Source organism: Xenopus laevis, chromosome 1L, assembly GCF_017654675.1.
Source record: "Xenopus laevis strain J_2021 chromosome 1L, Xenopus_laevis_v10.1, whole genome shotgun sequence".
Classification (NCBI taxonomy): domain Eukaryota; kingdom Metazoa; phylum Chordata; class Amphibia; order Anura; family Pipidae; genus Xenopus; species Xenopus laevis.
This window is the reverse complement of record NC_054371.1, coordinates 233,267,278-233,288,321: the sequence shown is the minus strand read 5'-3', so window position 1 is coordinate 233,288,321 and position 21,044 is coordinate 233,267,278. Positions and strand designations below refer to the sequence as shown.

The 21,044-nt window shown below is 40.9% G+C and overlaps 1 protein-coding gene across 2 annotated transcripts in view; it reads right to left on the bottom strand.

Moving 5' to 3' along the window:
• Positions 1-1,806, bottom strand: part of LOC733283 (talin-1) — a 97,272-nt gene extending 95,466 nt beyond the window's left edge. For both annotated transcript variants that reach the window (XM_041570960.1, XM_041570962.1), the window contains exon 1: positions 1,661-1,806. The gene's annotated coding sequence lies outside the window, so the exon portion shown is untranslated. The remainder of the gene's footprint in view (positions 1-1,660) is intronic.
• Between the last annotated feature and the right edge of the window lie 19,238 nt (positions 1,807-21,044).

The following is a 21,044-nucleotide window of genomic DNA, read 5'->3' as shown; positions in this document are numbered from 1 at the left end:
CAGTTGTATAAAAGTGAGGAGTTCTATATAGTCACACACAGTTGTATAAAAGTGGGAGTTCTATATAGTCACACACAGTTGTATAAAAGTGAGGAGTTCTATATAGTCACACACAGTTGTATAAAAGTGAGGAGTTCTATATAGTCACACACAGTTGTATAAAAGTGAGGAGTTCTATATAGTCACACACAGTTGTATAAAAGTGAGGAGTTCTATATAGTCACACACAGTTGTATAAAAGTGAGGAGTTCTATATAGTCACACACAGTTGTATAAAAGTTGTGAGTTCTATATAGTCACACACAGTTGTATAAAAGTGGGGAGTTCTATATAGTCACACACAGTTGTATAAAAGTTGTGAGTTCTATATAGTCACACACAGTTGTATAAAAGTGGGGAGTTCTATATAGTCACACAACAGTTGTATAAAAGTGAGGAGTTCTATATAGTCACACACAGTTGTATAAAAGTGAGGAGTTCTATATAGTCACACACAGTTGTATAAAAGTGGGGAGTTCTATATAGTCACACACAGTTGTATAAAAGTGAGGAGTTTCTATATAGTCACACACAGTTGTATAAAAGTGAGGAGTTCTATATAGTCACACACAGTTGTATAAAAGTGAGGAGTTCTATATAGTCACACACAGTTGTATAAAAGTGAGGAGTTCTATATAGTCACACACAGTTGTATAAAAGTGAGGAGTTCTATATAGTCACACAGTTGTATAAAAGTGAGGAGTTCTAGTCACACACAGTTGTATAAAAGTGGGGAGTTCTATAAATTAAAGGGGGTTCTAGCACACACAGTTTGTATAAAAGTGAGGAGTTCTTAGTCACACACAGTTGTATAAAAGTGAGGAGTTCTATATAGTCACACACAGTTGTATAAAAGTGAGGAGTTCTATATAGTCACACACAGTTGTATAAAAGTGAGGAGTTCTATATAGTCACACACAGTTGTATAAAAGTGAGGAGTTCTATATAGTCACACACAGTTGTATAAAAGTGAGGAGTTCTATATAGTCACACACAGTTGTATAAAGTGAGGAGTTCTATATAGTCACACACAGTTGTATAAAAGTGAGGAGTTCTATATAGTCAACACAGTTGTATAAAAGTGAGGAGTTCTATATAGTCACACACAGTTGTATAAAAGTGAGGAGTTCTATATAGTCACACACAGTTGTATAAAAGTGAGGAGTTCTAGTCACACACAGTTGTATAAAAGTGAGGAGTTCTAGTCACACACAGTTGTATAAAAGTGAGGAGTTCTATATAGTCACACACAGTTGTATAAAGTGGGAGTTCTATATAGTCACACACAGTTGTATAAAAGTGAGGAGTTCTATATAGTCACACACAGTTGTATAAAGTGGGGAGTTCTAGTCACACACAGTTGTATAAAAGTGAGGAGTTCTATATAGTCACACACAGTTGTATAAAAGTGAGGAGTTCTATATAGTCACACACAGTTGTATAAAAGTGAGGAGTTCTATATAGTCACACACAGTTGTATAAAAGTGGGGAGTTCTAGTCACACACAGTTGTATAAAAGTGAGGAGTTCTATATAGTCACACACAGTTGTATAAAAGTGGGGAGTTCTAGTCACACACAGTTGGGGTCCCAGTGACAGACACTTTGGTGTAAAACACTCACCGCTCCGTCAGCCCCAGGCTTAGACTTTCCTCAGACTGTCCGGCCCCGCCCGGGTCCTCCTAACTCTATGGTACATTCCAGGTCACAGATTTGTTCCTCCGGCCGCTGGTGGCGCTCTTACATCTCAGCATGAGTTTAATAGTGTGCGTAACGAGCTCTGCTTACCGCTCTACCCACATTTTCCGTCTCTATTGTGCTCGTGGCAGGCGACGCTCTGTCAGTTAGACCAGAACTCTATGGCACATTCCTCTCGCTCGTTTCCTGTTCCCTCGGGCTATGAGTTCTGTGTGAGAAATAACTAAATGTCTATTTGTCGTGTCTTTAGCTCTGTAACGAGTCTGTCTCGTCTGTATGTGAGAATCTCTGTGTCTTTGTCTCTCCTCACATGTAATTAATTGTGTGTGACACAAACTCACAGTCTGTTTATCCTGTAAAGGGGAACTTCACCTTCCAAACTCTATTCAGATTGTTCCGCATAAACAGAGACTTGTTTTCTTAATTACTATCCATCTTTTTTACTGTTTTCCCCAAAATTGAAGCTTAATGTTTTAATAGTATTTCAGTGTCTCCTCAGTGATCCAATAGGATCTGAACTGTTACAGTTTGTTACATTTACTTACACACTCACATAGTAATATAGTAACACAGTAATATAGTAATATAGTAATACAGTAACATAGTAATATAGTAATACAATAACATAGTAATACAGTAACATAGTAATACAGTCTCTGTACTACTGGTGAATAAAGCATCCGACCCTTCCTTGTACCTATCTAATGTATCAGCCTGTACCACTGATTCACTTCCCAGCTCTCCCTGTAACACCCCTTTCCCTCCTCTAATCTCATTGGCTCCCTCCTGTCTGCTGGGAGGAGCTACTGGTGAATAAAGCATCCGACCCTTCCTTGTACCTATCTAATGTATCAGCCTGTACCACTGATTCACTTCCCAGCTCTCCCTGTAACACCCCTTTCCCTCCTCTAATCTCATTGGCTCCCTCCTGTCTGCTGGGAGGAGCTACTGGTGAATAAAGCATCCGACCCTTCCTTATACCTATCTAATGTATCAGCCTGTACCCCTGATTCACTTCCCAGCTCTCCCTGTAACACCCCTTTCCCTCCTCTAATCTCATTGGCTCCCTCCTGTCTGCTGGGAGGAGCTACTGGTGAATAAAGCATCCGACCCTTCCTTGTACCTATCTAATGTATCAGCCTGTACCCCTGATTCACTTCCCAGCTCTCCCTGTAACACCCCTTTCCCTCCTCTAATCTCATTGGCTCCCTCCTGTCTGCTGGGAGGAGCTACTGGTGAATAAAGCATCCGACCCTTCCTTGTACCTATCTAATGTATCAGCCTGTACCCCTGATTCACTTCCCAACTCTCCCTGTAACACCCCTTTCCCTCCTCTAATCTCATTGGCTCCCTCCTGTCTGCTGGGAGGAGCTACTGGTGAATAAAGTATCCGACCCTTCCTTGTACCTATCTAATGTATCAGCCTGTACCCCTGATTCACTTCCCAGCTCTCCCTGTAACACCCCTTTCCCTCCTCTAATCTCATTGGCTCCCTCCTGTCTGCTGGGAGGAGCTACTGGTGAATAAAGCATCCGACCCTTCCTTGTACCTATCTAATGTATCAGCCTGTACCACTGATTCACTTCCCAGCTCTCCCTGTAACACCCCTTTCCCTCCTCTAATCTCATTGGCTCCCTCCTGTCTGCTGGGAGGAGCTACTGGTGAATAAAGCATCCGACCCTTCCTTATACCTATCTAATGTATCAGCCTGTACCCCTGATTCACTTCCCAGCTCTCCCTGTAACACCCCTTTCCCTCCTCTAATCTCATTGGCTCCCTCCTGTCTGCTGGGAGGAGCTACTGGTGAATAAAGCATCCGACCATTCCTTGTACCTATCTAATGTATCAGCCTGTACCCCTGATTCACTTCCCAGCTTTCCCTGTAACACCCCTTTCCCTCCTCTAATCTCATTGGCTACCTCCTGTCTGCTGGGAGGAGCTACTGGTGAATAAAGCATCCGACCCTTCCTTGTACCTATCTAATGTATCAGCCTGTACCCCTGATTCACTTCCCAGCTCTCCCTGTAACACCCCTTTCCCTCCTCTAATCTCATTGGCTCCCTCCTGTCTGCTGGGAGGAGCTACTGGTGAATAAAGCATCCGACCCTTCCTTGTACCTATCTAATGTATCAGCCTGTACCACTGATTCACTTCCCAGCTCTCCCTGTAACACCCCTTTCCCTCCTCTAATCTCATTGGTTCCCTCCTGTCTGCTGGAAGGAGCTACTAGTGAATAAAGCATCCGACCCTTCCTTGTACCTATCTAATGTATCAGCCTGTACCCCTGATTCACTGCCCAGCTCTCCCTGTAACACCCCTTTCCTTCCTCTAATCTTATTGGCTCCCTCCTGTCTGCTGGGAGGAGCTACTGGTGAATAAAGCATCCGACCCTTCCTTGTACCTATCTAATGTATCAGCCTGTACCACTGATTCAGGGAGACAATTCCACATCTTCACAGCTCTCACTGTAACAAACCCCTTCCCAATATTTAGGCGGAACCTCTTTTCTTCTAATCGGAATGGGTGACCTTGTGTCAGCTGGAAAGAGCTACTGGTAAATAAATCATTAGAGAGATTATTATATGATCCCCTTATATATTTATACATAGTTATCATATCTCCCCTTAAGCGCCTCTTCTCCAGAGTGAACATCCCCAATTTGGCCAGTCTTTCCTCATAGCTAAGATTTTCCCTTTACCAGCTTAGTTGCCCTTCTCTGTCCCCTCTCTAATACAATAATGTCCTGTTTGAGTGATGGAGACCAAAACTGTAGGGCATATTCTAGATGGGGCCTTACCAGTGCTCTATACAGTGGGACCCCCTCCTCCCGTGACTCTCTGCCCCATTTAATACAAGTCAAGACCTTATTTGCCCTTGATGCTGCTGACTGGCATTACTTGCTACAGACAAGTTTATTATCTACAAGGACTCCAAGCTCCGTCTCCATTATGGATTTGCCTAGTGCAGTCCCATTAAGGGTATAAGTGGATATTGTTACATCCCAGGTGCAGGACTTTACATTTATCAACATTGAATCTCATTTGCCACTTAGTTGCCCAGATTGCCAGTTAGTCAAGATCCTGTTGCAAGTGCCACATCCTGGATGGAATTAATTGGGCTGATAGTTTTGTCTCATCTGCAAACACTGATACATTACTTACAACACCCTCCCCTAAGTCATTAATGAACAAGTTAAATAAAAGTGGACCCAATACTGAGCCCTGGGGGACCCCACTAAGAACCTTACTCCAAGTAGAGAATGTCCCATTAACAACCACCCTCTGTACCCGATCCTGTAGCCAGTTTCCTATCCACGTGCAAACGACTTCATTAAGCCCAACAGACCTTAGTTTAGAAAGCAGTCGTTTGTGGGGCACAGTATCAAACGTTTTGGCAAAATCCAAATAGATCTACTGCCCCCCACTGTCCAGAATCTTACTTACCTCATCATAAAAAGCAATCAAATTAGTCTGACATGACCTATCCTTCATAAAGCCATGCTGATTGCTGCTCATAATGTCATTCAATTGGACAACACTTTGAATGTTATCCCTTAACAAGCCTTCAAATAATTTGCCCACCACAGATGTCAAGCTTACTGGCCTATAATTGCCAGGCTGAGATCGTAATCCCTTTTTAAATATTGGAATAACATCAGCTTTTCTCCAATCCATAGGCACCATACCAGATGAAAGTGAATCTGAGAAAATCAGAAATAAGGGCTGGTCTAAAACTGAACTAAGCTCTCTTAGAACCCGGGGTGTATGCCATCAGGCCCTGGAGCCTTGTTTACATTAATTTGTATTAAAGCTTTATGAATCATATCCTGAGTCAGCCACTGACTAGATTGAGCTGAGCCATTAGTGCAGCTATAAAGTGAGCCTGGGAACTCACACTCCTCTATTGTATACACTGAAGAAAAGAACTGATATAACACATTTGCCTTTTCTGTATCTGTTACAACCAGACTGGTACCATTATTTAATGGAGCAACACTCTCAACCTACATCTTTTTACTATTAATAGATTTAAAAAAAAAATTTTAGGGTTAGTTTTCACCTCCATCGCAATTAACTCTTCATTTCCTTTCTTTGCTGATTGCGGATTTACAACATTTATTACAGTGTTTATATTCATTAAATGCAGCTTCTGTCCCTACAGATTTGTAGTTATTAAATGCCTTTCTCTTCTTTCCTATTAACTTCTTTACTTCTGTATTAAGCCACACAGGATGATTCTTAGAGCTTCTACATTTAGTCCTTAAGGGAATAAATTGAGAACAGTAATGATTTAATATCAGTTTAAATGACAACCATTTCTGTTCTGTCCCAATCAATACTCTGAGCCCTCAAGGCACTAAAATGATCTTTTCCAAAATTCCTGGTTTTTGTTGCCCCAGTATATATTAGTTTTTTGCACCAGACATTAAATGATATAACATTATGGTCACTATTACCCAGGGGTTCAATGACTTGCACATTTGCTATAAGTTCTGGCTCATTTGAGATAAAATTGTCATGTAACAGTTTATAAACTTGTTCCCAATAACGGATCTGGCTGTACTGTTGCTCCAGTCAATACAATTATTTGATACATTTAGTTGATACAAGTAGTTGATCTATTTGTCAGTAGGATCTATGGGAAATATAAGTGTAAATAAATGTATCAATTCTAACAGCTGCCTTTAAAGGGATGGTTCACCTTTAAATTAACTTTTATTATGCTATAGAATGACCAGCTATAAGCAACTTTTCAATTGGCTTTCATTATTTATTTGTTATAGTTTTATAGTTCTTTGCCTTTTTCTTCTGACTCTTTGCAGATTTCAAATAGGCATCGCTGACCCCATCTAAAAACAAACGCTCTGTAAGGCTACAAATGTATTGTTATTGCTACTTTTTATTTCTCATCTTTCTATTCAGGCCTCTCCTATTCATATTCCAGTCTGTTATTCAAATCAATGCATGGTTGCTAGGGGAATTTGGACCCTAGTTACCTAATTGTTTAAAATGCAAATTGAAGAGCTGCTGAATAAAAAGCTAAATAAGTCAAAAACCACAAATAATAACAAATGAAAACCAATTGCAAATTGTTTCAGAATATCCCTCTCTACATCCTACTAACAGTTATCTCAAAGGTGAGGACACTCAGGGATTCTGCTCCACAGGGACAAAGATAAAAAATGTATCAACTAAATGTAGCAATTTAGATCATTTACAGAGTCGATGACCCCTCTCCCAGAGCTGCTTTATAAGGTGAATCAGAGCCGGGTCAAGTCAACCCGGCCGACTACATCGTCCCCCTCCTGATGCACATACACGTCATACATATATATGTATCTTTACCTTATATACCCCCACACTGTATCACTATAGTACGGGCAAACCCTAACCCGACCCTGACCCCCACCCACCGTGTCATTCCCAACCCAAGCTGATTAATATGCAGGGGGTTAGGGTGGCTGATTGTGTTAATGAGGGGCACAATATTTAAGGCTATACAATTAGTATAGATAGTGGTATAGTTTATATATGTGAATGTACAGACGGGGTTGGTATTAGTATATAATATATATATATGCACTGAGTTCATTTGGAGGGGTTGAACTTGATATATTGTGGTCAGTCACATGATTGTAGAGTCAGTAGCATATAGTCAGTTATAAGAAATAAAAAAAAGAATCAATGCAGGTGTTTCCATGTTTTACCTACTTACCTGCCAACAGTAGATGTATTTGTGGCGCATATACAAGCGACATTACCAATAAAATGTTATCACTAGATACTTGTGTTCATTGGGCCCCGAGCAAGGACTTGTACGAGGCTGTAAGATTTGTAGAGCAGCCGTGTATGATCACTTCTTCTGCATTTCTATATTGTTTGGGGCCACAGTGGCATCAGTTTGTTTGATTTGAGCCATTGTAGCCTCATGTTCCTGTGCCCGATGGCCCGTCTCTTATTTCTGTCCCTTGTGAGACACCCCAATGGGTCCTTTTGTGTCCCGTGATGACATGTCATCAGTTTGTCCTGGATCACACGAAATTCACTGGCCCACAGGTACTGCTAGCAGCGTAAACCCTTGCTGATTTATTCATTTATTGCTGGTTTCCCTGAGAGCAGTACCTGTGTGCCAGTGAATTTTATTTGATCCATTGCTACAAGGTGGGACGCCGATTCCTCCATTGCTGAGCACCAGGGATTAGCATAATTGAAGGTCAGGGTGTGCGAGTGCAACTTGATTACTTTCCAATCAGTTTGTCCTGGGCCATTTGCCTGTTGTGTGGGGATTGTTTCATCTCATTTTCTACCACAGGGGCCTATTTTCATTGTACATACAGTATATATAAATATATATATATTGTCACAACTTATAGATTTGTTCTCTGGTCACATTGCTTCCTAGTTTCACTCCAATTCACCTGTGTTCATTTTATCTGCGCTTGTCTCTTTAAATTCCAAAATCAGCCCATAACCCTTTGCTTTTCATCTGAGCCTATGGCTAATAAGTGGGGGACTGGCATACGGGGCCCCGCACACACTTTAAACATACAATTATGGCATGGTGTGGGTTCCTATGAAAGTCTGGCATGGTGTGGGTTCATATAAAAGCCTGGCATGGTATGGGTTCATATAAAAGCCTGGCATGGTGTGGGTTCTTGTAAAAGTCTGGCATGGTATGGGTTCATATAAAAGCCTGGCATGGTGTGGGTTCCTGTGAAAGCCTGGCGCGGTATGGGTTCTTGTAAAAGCCTGGCGCGGTGTGGGTTCTTATGAAAGCCTGGCATGGTGTGGGTTCATATAAAAGCCTGGCATGGTGTGGGTTCCTGTGAAAGCCTGGCGCGGTATGGGTTCTTGTAAAAGCCTGGCGCGGTGTGGGTTCTTATGAAAGCCTGGCATGGTGTGGGTTCTTGTAAAAGCCTGGCATGGTATGGGTTCATATAAAAGCCTGGCATGGTGTGGGTGCTTGTAAAAGTCTGGCATGGTGTGGGTTCATATAAAAGTCTGGCATGGTGTGGGTTCTTATGAAAGTCTGGCACTTTCCTCCCCCGAAGTGCTAGCTTCACAAAGGCATACCTTCGGCAACTTTCCAACCTCTATTTATTTAAGTTTTGTGCGCTGCATAAAGATGTCCTTCCTGAAAACACAAATTGCATTTTTTTGGTAATGGCCAGTGTTTTACCTCATGCGCAGCCTCACCACAATTCTTACACAGCTTGAGCCGTCCGCATCCGATGTATGTCTTTACTTCCTACATCTTTCATAGAATTCCGGCATGCCACTGAAAAACACATCAAGGTTATAAGCACCCAGCTGAAAACGAGCCGGGGGATAGACACCTTTCTCAAAGGTTGCCTTAAACCGCTATTTGGAAGTCCAAAGTCCCAGTTCATAGGATCTTACCAACAAAAGTCAGTTTCTTACAGTACCTTCGTAAGACGCACTCCACCTCCTTTACCAACACAAAAGGTGAACAGGTTTTCACCACTTAGAAAACGTCTTCCTGTTTGAAGTGGGGAAAGACTTTGAAGCCCTCCAGTCAAACATCATTCGGATTCTCTGCCAAGATCTTCATGAAGCTCAGCTACAAGACTTCGCCATCAAAGGTGATGTTGTAAATCCCTCTCTAATCCTGAAGTGATCTCGTGCTTCTTCACTCTCCTGAACTCTCCGAGGATCACGTTCACTACGTAAGCCAGTCTTCCGTCCATGTTCAGAAAGTCCACTGCAATCACCCGAACCGAATGCTTCCCTCGGGCATAGGCAGGCACAGCACCTTCCTCAAACTCCATCTCCGACACTCCCAGTTTCCCCCTCAGGTTTGGGTTTCCGCAGAGTAGGGGATCACCTCCCATTACCTACAGAATGACCTCTCCCCTATAGCAGCAATGGGTTTAAGACACTTTTTCAAGTGCCGATGCCCAAAGGCTGAGGGGGGTGTCTGCAGGCACCTAGAGGTTCAGACCATCACATGATCTTGGCCAATAGATGGAGAAGCGATTAGGGTACAGTCTGTTCCCAGCCGCATGTGTCACATTCCTCTACTGCACACACTATTTTTAAAGGAGAAGGAAAGGTTAAAACTAGTAAGCTTTCTCCTTTAACATGTATGTATAGAGCGCCAACATATTGCACAGCGTTTTACTATGCTAAAAAAAAAAAGTTTCACTCACTTTGAGTTTTTTACTTATTGGTTAAGACTCTGTGTGATGTAATGCATTTTAATTGGCCGACACCCCTTTAAAAGGATTGTACCAAGATGAGACCAACAGTAAGTGAGTAAGTGTGCATTTAGGCATGAAACGCATTAGGCTTATGTATGTCCTAACAAAGTCTTTTTAACTTAATACTTGGTCTACTGCTTTACTAGCAATGGGTCTCACCCCATTTTGAATCATGGATACTAAAAACCAGTTGTACTGCCATACAGTCTCCTGTAGCTGCCAGTCCTCATAGGGGCTACCACTAGCCAATCACAGCCTGAATTTTGCTCCCCCAGGAACATTACAACTTTTATTTACATTGAAATATGGCTCACGGGTAGAAAAGGTTGGAGATCACTGACAAACCAAGAGTAATTGGAGAAGTAATTGGACAAGATGGACATTGTAAGAGTTTGAGATCTTCACATGAGCAAAGCAGTTCCAAACACTGGAGGGAAAACTGAGAAGAAATCAGCAATATCAGTTTGTTTTTTCATTATTTTATAGATTTGTAGTTAGAAATTCATATTTTACATGCATCATACGTAGACCTAAACTTCATTTAGGGGCAGATTTATTAAGGGTCGAATAGTAAATTAGAGTTTTTAGATTTTTTGTTTTGGTGTCAAAATTCACACATTCAAATTTGAATCCTCCAATTCGAATGTCATTTTGAAGGTGAGATTTATCATAACTTCATGGAAATGGTTCTGATTCGAATAATCACGAGTCAATGGCAGAGGTCCGGCGTGGGGCCATTTGAAGATGTTAATAGGCTTCCTGACATTCAAGCTTTTTTCGGAGGAAAATTCAAATAAAATTTCATTTGAATCGAAAACGAATAAAATGTTCACGTCGTTCTCATTCAGTCGAATTTCAGATGGTTTCATTTTTTCATAAATAACCTCCCAGTAGAATTGTGAGTAAATTTGTGAGTATTAGAGTAAAAATAAATCACATCAATTCGACCTTTAATAAATAACCCCCTTAAAGTGAGTATTACCCCTGTTCTTCATATTTATTATTTCTCAGTACCTAGTGATGTGGGGGAGATCTAGTGCAGTCCATTTCCAGGTTTTAACATTATTGCATTTGATCAAAATTGTCAACTTATTTTAGACTTTTTTGAAAAGAAAAGAAAATGTATCTGCAGACTGTATAATATTACTAACAACAACTTGCCTTATTTATTACTGTTATTATTTATTACCCACACGCAGTAAATGTCATGAGTTGAGATGACAGGAATGATTATATGGGGTGTTTTTAGGATTCATATTGAGGATGTTTTATCTTGGGAGAGAAGATGATCATCATTTTAATCTTGGAGGCAATTTAGTGTATTGGGCTAAACTGGCTTTGTATTGACACAATTTGTTTTTGGCACATTGTGAAGTTTCCTAAATCTTCAGCTTTCTTGTTTATATGAACTATAGTAGTGTTTCTGAAGCAAATACACCAGTTTTACCAGTGCAGGGCAACACTACATTATATTTTCATTACTTTAAAACACTTTTATTTTTTGACGTTACTGTTCCTTTAATGTAGGCCATATGGTTTCCTTTATCTATCCTGACAAAGATGGTTTGGAGGCTTTAAAGGAGAACTAAACCCTAAAAAGAAATATGGCTAGAAATGACCTTCATTGTATCCCTGAGAGAAGCGTGTGGCTGGACAAGGATTCTCATAATCAGTGTCGGACTGGCCCACAGGGAAACCAGAAAAACTCCTGGTCGGCCCAGGCCTCAGTCTTGCTTCTAACCATTTGTCCTATTTCATGCTCATTCCCTTTTTCTTTATGGGAAAAAATGCTTAATAATGGAAGAATAGAGTAAGTAAATATAATAAAGAGGTTGAGTGAGGAGAGGAAGAATAATAGTTTGGAATGTGGGTCCATGGTCTATGGTTTTGTGGTGGGCCCCTGACATCCCAGTCCAACACATAATGGTCTCATTGAGCTTGAATATCTTCTCTGGAGGTAGATAAACCTTTACTTCAGATGAATTGATCTCCAACCCAAGAAACGGTTTTCTCCTGGGATTTCCCCCAGTTTATAATCCATCTGAGGTGTTGAAGCAGGAGGATTACCCAGTTCAAATGTTTCTGTAGCAAAGAGGCTGAGATTGCTGTGACAAACCAATTGTCTACATAAGGAATTACAGTCATTCCTGTTTGCTGAAAACTGCTTCTGTGGCCACAAGGTGAGCAACCCTGGGGCCTATGGAGTCTATGGGAGATGGTGATTCTGTAATTTGGAGCTTTCTGGAAAACAGGTTTCTGGATAATGGGTCCCATACCCTTACTTGTTTTTTGTTCATTCATTTAAACTATGAATATGTAAAATCAGTGAAATATTTTATATATATTGGCGGGACACAAAAATGATGTAAAAAGAAGGAAAACTTCAGGGGATGTTAAATTGTGGTTTCAGTGTTATAAAACAAATTACAATAATCTTCAATATTAAGGCACAAATATGTGCATAAACAATGTCTTGGCATTCAGGATCTATTTTAATGTTTTTAATTGATTTCTATACAGTAGAACCCCCAATTTTATGTTTTTCAGGGGACCAGAAAAAAACGGTGTAAAATCCAGGAAAATATAAAATCAGGGAAATGTATTTTACATAATATATAGGTGGGAGCACAAAACAACAATGTAAAATGAGGGAACACTTAGGGGCAAATTTACTTAAGGTCGAATTAATTAACCCTCAATATTTGACTGTCGAAGTTAAATCCTTCGACATCAAAGTCGAAGGATTTACTGCATTTCGTTCGATCGAATAAAAAATTGTTCGATTCCAAGGATTTTAATCCATCGATCGAACGATTTTTCTTCGACCAAAAAATACTTAGGAAGCCTATGGGGACCTTCCCTATAGGCTAACATTGACTTCGGTAGCTTTTAGGTGGCGAACTAGGGGGTCGAAGTTTTTTCTTAAAGAGACAGTACTTCGACTATCGAATAGTCGAACGATTTTTCGTTAGAATCGTTTATTTCGAAGGTCGAAGTAGCCTAGTTGATGGTCGCAGTAGCCAAAAATACATTCGAAATTTGAAGATTTTTTTCTTCTATTCCTTCACTCGAACTAAGTAAATGGGCCCCTTTAAATCAGGGGATGTAAAATTGAGGTTCCACTGTATAAACTATTTGTTTTTCTTATTTCTAGGGATACCGAACCGAATGCATATGCAAATTAGGGGTGGGAAGGGAAAAAAAATTTAGTTTCTTGTTTTGTGACAAATTCATGCGATTTCCCTCCCCACCCCTAATTTGCATATGATTCAGTTTGGCCAGGCAGAAGTATTCGGGCGAATCCAAATCCTGCTGAAAAAGGCAGAATCCTGGCCGTATCCCGAACTGAATCCTGGATTCGGTGCATCCCTACTTATTTCATATTTGAAACCATTTCCATAGACTTGAAGTGTGTTTGTCTATATCTATCTATATCTATCTATATCTCAGTCCAATGAGTATCCACACCCCAAGGCCAAAATATGTGGGGTGCATGATTAAAATATGTATATATCGACGAACTCCCATGTATAAATAATTCACTTTTTTATTCTATCATAGTCCAAGGTTTCGGTCCTCGTTGGGACCTTCTTCAAGGATGATCTAATACAATTTCAACAAACTTTAAATACCATTGTCCATTTGAATTGACCAATCAGTGCACAGTGTCTGAATTAATCAATGAAGTGATCATTTGGTGAGCAGCTTTATCCATAGGACGTATAAAGCTAAAATTTCAATACAGCTGACATTATGCGAGTATCATAAATATTATAATTTAGTGAATAAAACAATCTGAAAAAAAGTGTAAAACACAGTAAATGAACCGGTGATTTAATTCTGTGTATAATTCATTAACATCCACAAGATGTCACCCGTGTACCTCTCAAGCTCGTGTTACTGTGTCCTTTTTATAATCCATTTGTTACAAGGCTTCCGAGAACAGAGAAAAGGAAACAAATTATTTATAATTATTATTTAAGCCAAATAACTCAAATTAAGCATTCATGCCTTTAGGCGTAACGCAGTTTAATTCGTTAATCCAAAAGGCTTCCCTTCGTAGGAGCATTTTTTCCATATTCCCACCTCTCGGATGTGCCCGTATGTGTTCAATGGACATGTATGTAAAGGAAGAGGCATCATGTTTGGCTTCAGCCCAGTGTTGGCCTATGTCCTGTTTGTGATCCCCTTTATTTATTTAGTTTTTTTTAAAAAATTTTATTTAATGAAAATGCAGTAAAGTGAACATGATGGAGGTAAACAATAATAAATTAACAAAAAGAATCCACGGGGCATTTGAGTATGTAGACTTCCATCGTCTTCTCACAAGTCATACGTTGCCTCATATTTTAACTGTTTGTGGGTGTGTGAACTGTTTCCCCAAAATGAGTGTGTCGCACATTCTACATCTACACTGTACATTCAGACACACCAGGACGTACAGCAGAAGTAGTCATGTCGCTTTCCTTTCTTTCACATTTTTTGAGTGTCAGAAAGTAAATTTTGGCTTTTTGCTCCGTTTGTTATACAAATGCTCATCTGTGTGAATTACATCCCAGAGCTTCAAAATTATTGTTTCACTTCTGTACTTTTTGAGTTGTACTGACTCACATAATAAATGTCATCTCTCCACAATTTCTTGCTTTTTCTAATGTTCTCTTGTGTCAACACTAAGGGGCAGATTTATCAAGGGTCGAATTTGAAAAACTGATTTCAAAAAGACCAACCGAAGTCGAAGTTTTTTTGGGGTCGAAAAGGTCCGTATTCTGTATTAGTGGCTGCTGATTGGCCAAAGCTTACCTGCAGAGGTAAAGACGCTAAAACTAGGAAGTTATAAATAGAGGAGCACGCCTGGCGCGCGTCTCCAGCCTCTTCTCAGTCTAATGGCGACGTCTCACACCGGCTGGAGGAGCTTGAAGAGAAGAAATTCAGCGTGTGTTGAGCAGGTGCCAGGAGGACCATCAGAGGAGACAATATATCTGAAGAGGAACGACCAGTGATTGAAAGAAAGGCTACAATGAAACGGAGCCAAGGCAAGATAGGAAACAAAAAGAGCTCAGTGAAAGTGAAAGCTGCTAAGAGAACTGCCTCAAGCAAAGTGAGTGAGACTCAGCTGCCGTCATTATCACCTGTACAATATGCTTTACCTCAAAGCCCACAGTTAATGGCAGGTGTTAGAGTCCTGTGCAGGTCCATTTTTTGGAACCCGTGCCAGACCTGTACCCATAACCTGCAATCCACAACCCGCATTCTTACCCGCTTGGACCTGCTACCGAACCCGCAAGTACCTTATACACAACCTGGACACGTTGAGCATTAAAAATCAGGAGTGTGGTCATTGTAAACTGGAAGTGACATCATCATCGGAAGTAGACATGATCAGAAAAAAAGGATTAAAAATCACTATTGAGAAGACCTGCGACCCAACCCGCGATAGAGCCGCTGACCAGCGTCTATACCCACACCCGGAACTTCTACCTGCAACCCGGAGGTTTTTGCGGGTAACCCGTGGGGACCTGACCCGCTGCAGGACTTGACAATACAGGACTTCTTTCTCCACAAGATTTGTCTCCTCAGGTTACTCATTATCAGACGGGGCAGCCAACAGCTGGTCCATCTCATCAGGCAGTGCCACACACAAGCAAATATCAGAGGAGATGCAGCTTTGCTGACTTTTATTTGGCAAAACACAAATCTTCCGCCCACGGGTTATATTGAGGATAACATTCGCTTCACATAAGCATTAACTGTCCTAATTCACACCTTCACTGGTGTTAACTTTAACTCACGGTTTCCTTAGCCCTCACTGGCTTTTGGGTGGACCACAAATCCCAGAATCCTCTCTGGGCCACACTTGTCTCCTGGGAGGGGTTTCTCTTTTCCTCTCCAGTCCTTTAGAACTCTCTCTCTCTAACACAGGTCAGCAGGGAATCACTCTCCTTCCCAGCTACACACAGGCTCCTTCCTTAACTCAAGAAGGTCCTCACATGGTCCCACACCCTCATCCAGCTCCAGGAGATCTCCAGGGGAAGAAGCCCTGAGGTGTTGCTCCCCACCTCCTTTTAACTACATCTCACCTGTAGCTTAATTACTTAACTGCCTCTAGCTTGGCAGCTGAACCCCCTTACTGAATCAAGGAATGGAAGCCCACCCTGCTCTCTTCCATTCACTCCAGGGACCCACTATCCAGCTTTTCCTAAGCCACAATAGAATTAACAGCATTACTTGCTGCAGCCACACAGACTTTTCCCTGGAGTTTATATTTCACCAGCCTAATGCTGCTAAAATACACCCAATATTCACCCACATATCCTACAGCTACATCTTTTGGCTTTTCACTTTGATGGAGCATTTTATTATAATAAAAGGTGCTTACCCATGGGGTGTAGCATTTCTTCTCACTATTTTCAACTCTTTTCATCGTTTCTGGTGGCAAATCTACTAAAGGGCGAAGTGACGAACACGGGTGAAAATCGCCAGAGTGATGTAATTTCGGTACTTCACCAATTTACTAATGGTCACGGCGTAATTTCACTAGGGAATGTCAGGGAGCCGGGAGCTCCCTCCAGGGAGGTAGTCAGGATCGAGGAGGAAGCCCTCTTGAGGGAGCAAGTTTGCGGTGTCCAAAGGGTTAATCCAAAGAGTTTGTCAGCTTGAAAAAGGACCAGGCGGTCCGAAACGTTGCTGTGCCCAATGAATAATTTGAAATAAAGGCTTTTTATGCTATATGGGAGTGCTGCTATCTATTTTGGAAATTAATCCAAAGAGTAGTCAGGATCCAGGCAAGAGTTCAGGGGCAGGCAGATAACAGCAAAGTCCAGGCAGGGGTCAAGATAATAATCAGGAACAAGATTTAGCAATATCAGCTCACAGGAAACCCAGGATACACTTAGGGAATGTTTCCTATACTTGGGCGCCATTCTGGCGTCTAGATAGCGTTTTTACTTTGAATTTGGCGCCATTGTGACGTCATTGGCGTCCTTGCGCCGACTTCAGCGCGCTGACATCATCGCGCCGGCGCCGCTACCCACGTGGCGGCCATGGGCGCCACCATTTTGGGAGCGACGCCGGCAGGGGAGGACGCGCCGCCCGGAGCTACAGGACCTGCTCCAGGCGGCGATCGTGACAGGGAAAGAGATAGATTCTAGTGGTACTTCACTCCCTAACGCCTGACGAATAACTACACAAATTCACTAAGATGTGGATTTATTTATCTCTTGCGCCAGACTTGCCTTCACCACCTCAGACCAAGTGCAATACAGTAGATAGAAGTTCCTCCAAAAATAGTTCAACTTTTTTTTAAGTCCCAAAAAACACTGGCGACTTTCCATTTTTCAGGGTGATAGGCTGCAAAAGATCGTACATTTTTTTCTGGGGTACCCGGCTTCCCCCCTACATTTCCTAACATACGGCACATAAACTATACACTGGGCTCATGTGTAGGGCAATATAATAACTCTATTTTATTAAGGTTTCATGGGCTTGTGTAATGTAATGTATTTGCTGCAACATATACGTCCATTCAACTTTAACTTCCCACCGTATGCAAATCAGGCAACGCTAGTGCAACTTCTCTTTGCTTGACGCAGTAATGATTGCGCAACTTGGCGCCTTGAATGCAACTATGGGTTTTAGTAAATTAGCGTTGCCCTGGCGAATCTACGCCTGGTGAAATGTTGCGCTGTGAGCAAAGCCGTTGCTTACGAATTTTTGGAGGTTAGTAAATTCGCCCCCTGGAGTAGACAGTTACATTTACAACAGGTTCAATTTTATGAAACATTATTTTGATGATTCCTTAATTATCGGCCCTGAGGGAACATCCACTTAAAAACATTTATGTTCTAAGCAGATAAATTCAAATCACTAAAGATAAAACAGTTTTTCCTACAAATGTCATTCAATTTTAGCGAAATAGATTCTATTGCAAGTGAATTTAGGTTTAGGTTACTGGAAGACCAATTAATTAAATATTTATTTGGTACAGCTCTTATAGCAAAAAAGGTCAAATCAAACCAGCTTTGATCTCTCATTGGGCATCTCACATTGGCTCCATTCCCATTGGTAGAGTCTTTAATAGAAGGTTAATTACATTATCAGCAGGTATCACTAATCCCACTTGTCATATAAGAATAACTAACGAGGGAAAGGAAGATTTACTCATTTGGCAGCAGTTCCCCGAATATTTTAATGGTACAACTTGCTGCCAAAGTCAGTTCATAGAAAACGAAGCTGTGCAACTAATTTGAATGCTAATTGGACGGTTGGGATTTGGCCCCTTGATGGAGTCAGGAAGGAAATAGAACTAATCTGCTGTTACTTGATTTATTCCCATTATTTGCTGCTTTGGATTTATATAAATTAGCAAATAAAAGACTTCAATTGAATTGTGACCATTTACGAGTGGTTCAGGTAATTAATAATTAGTGATGGGCAAATAAATTCCCCTGGCATGAATTCACTGCGAATTTCCGTGCTTTGCCGTCGACGAATAAATTCGCAAATCTCCAGCGTAAATTTGCGGGCATCAAAATTTTGGACACACGTCTGAAAAGTCGCTCGTGTAAAAATCATCGCGCATCAACATTATTCAGACAACCATTGACTTCAACACCAGCGTCAGCTCCGACGCAGACGCCAATTTCCAATTTTCATGATTTTTTTATGAAAATGTCCATTTCACAATTTTTTCGTGAAACTTTCCAATTTCATGCGTATTTTTTCGCCATTTCACGAGTTTTGCGGGAAATGGGAGAAATTTGCCCATCGCTATAAATAATATGTCAGCAAAGTCAAAGCCTGAATTAACTTAGACAAATTGTCCTTAGAGCATTGAGATTTAATATTTGGATAAAAACTAAGCACATTCCGGGATACTCTAATGTCACTAGTGATGGACGAATTTCTACTGTTTTGCTTTGGCAAAAAATTTGCAAATTTCCCAAAAAATTTGCGAAAAATCATGAAATTGGAAAGTTTCGCAGACGCTGGCGTTAAAGTCAATGGGTGTCCGAATAGTGTTGACGCTCACCGATTTTGATTGACTTTTCAGACGCGCATGCAAAAATTTTGACGCCCACAAATTTTCGCAGGAGATTCGCGAATGTATTTGCCGGTGGCGAAACGTGGAGATTTGCTGCGAATTTGTGCCAGGTGAAGTTATTGGCCCATCAGTAGTCATTGGCGATGCTATATCTTGTCTGCAGCAGCTTCAGCGCCAATATTTCCCAAATTATCTTTGGAAAGTAACATTGACAAATTGAGGTGTTTGTTATAGAGCTCAGTTAGTCCAAAGACTTGATCATTTTATTTGAGAAGCTGGAGAGATTCTTTACATTCACTGTCCCAGTTCCACAGAAAAGATATTCTATTCTATTCTATATTCCATTTGTTAGATCTTTATGAGGCTCACTATTCACTATCTTCACAAACACATTTGCTGCAATTTCATTTTCCTACGGATGTTGAATAAAAGTGATTTCACTAAAGCACCAGCCTTAAAGCAAACTTTAAAGGGAATGGCAAAAGAAAGAACAGTTAATGAGATTTGTTATTTATTTTGAGTTTTTTCTTAGTATTCCGAGTGAATTGGTGTCCAGCTCAGAAACAAAATCAGGGGAATGTTCTTTGATCACTTGAGAATTCTATTAATTCCCTTTCCTTCAATGTCTTTATATCATTTCTTGGCAGCCAGTGTTTCTTTCATCTGCACGGCTGAAAATTAAGTGAAATTAAGGAAATATTCATTTCTAGGAATTTTTTAGCATTTTCTGCATATTTATCAAGGGTCGAATTGAAAAAACTTCAAATTTCAAAAAGACCAACCCAAATGAAGTCAAAGGTTTTTTTTTGTCGAATAGGTCCGTTTTAGTTTGAATAGGTCTGCATTCGGCCGAATTAGAATCATACAAATTGACGGAATCTGAACTACCCTCCTCTTGCTCTCTTCTACTAGGCACCCACAAAACATCAATCTCCTCATCATCATTCTCCTCAGATGCATCAATTTCTTCTGACACATCACAGAAGGAAGCAGCAGCGGGGACCTCCTCCTCATCACTCATTATGTCCATCTCTATCGTGTTCTCTGCCAGAATTAAATCTGGTGTAAGGTCCTCATCTCCTTCATCTTCTTCTGGCAATAATGGTTGCGCATTACTCAGTTCAAGAAACTCATTGGAAAATAACTCCTCTGACCCCAGTGAAGAAGGGGCACCGGTGGTGGAGGAAGTGTTACGTGGGGTGGCCATAGCAGTGGAGGATGAGGAGGATGTTGTGGTAAAGTTAGAAACGGTAGAGGATGGGGTGTGCTGTGTAAGCCAGTCAACTACCTCTTCAGCATTTTGGGAGTTCAGGGTCATTGGCTTTTTAAAACTGGGAAATTTGCTAGGGCCACAGGATTGCATAGCAGCACGGCCCCTAGCACGGCCTCTGCGTGGCGGCCTGCCTTTGCCTGGCATTATTTTTAAAAAAACAACAACAACAACAAAACTCAGTTGGTTTTTCTGGAAACGATAATACACACAGCTAGATGGCGGGTTGAAGAAAACACTGTGCAAATAATGCCTACAAAGTCAACGTATACACTACTACAGCGGTGGATACGGATTACGTAAAATATATGAATGCTGCTTGAAAAAAAGTAACTCAAGTGGTTTTTCTAGAGACGATAATATTATCAATATTTAGACAAAATGTGAACAAGGTCACACAGCTCGATGGCGGGTTGAAGAAAACAGTGTGCAAATAATGCCTACAAGGTCAACGTATACACTACTACAGCGGTGGATACGGATTACGTAAAATATATGAATGCTGCTTGAAAAAAAGTAACTCAAGTGGTTTTTCTAGAGACGATAATATTATCAATATTTAGACAAAATGTGAACAAGCTCACACAGCTCGATGGCGGGTTGAAGAAAACAGTGTGCAAATAATGCCTACAAGGTCAACGTATACACTACTACAGCGGTGGATACGGATTACGTAAAATATATGAATGCTGCTTGAAAAAAAGTAACTCAAGTGGTTTTTCTAGAGACGATAATATTATCAATATTTAGACAAAATGTGAACAAGGTCACACAGCTC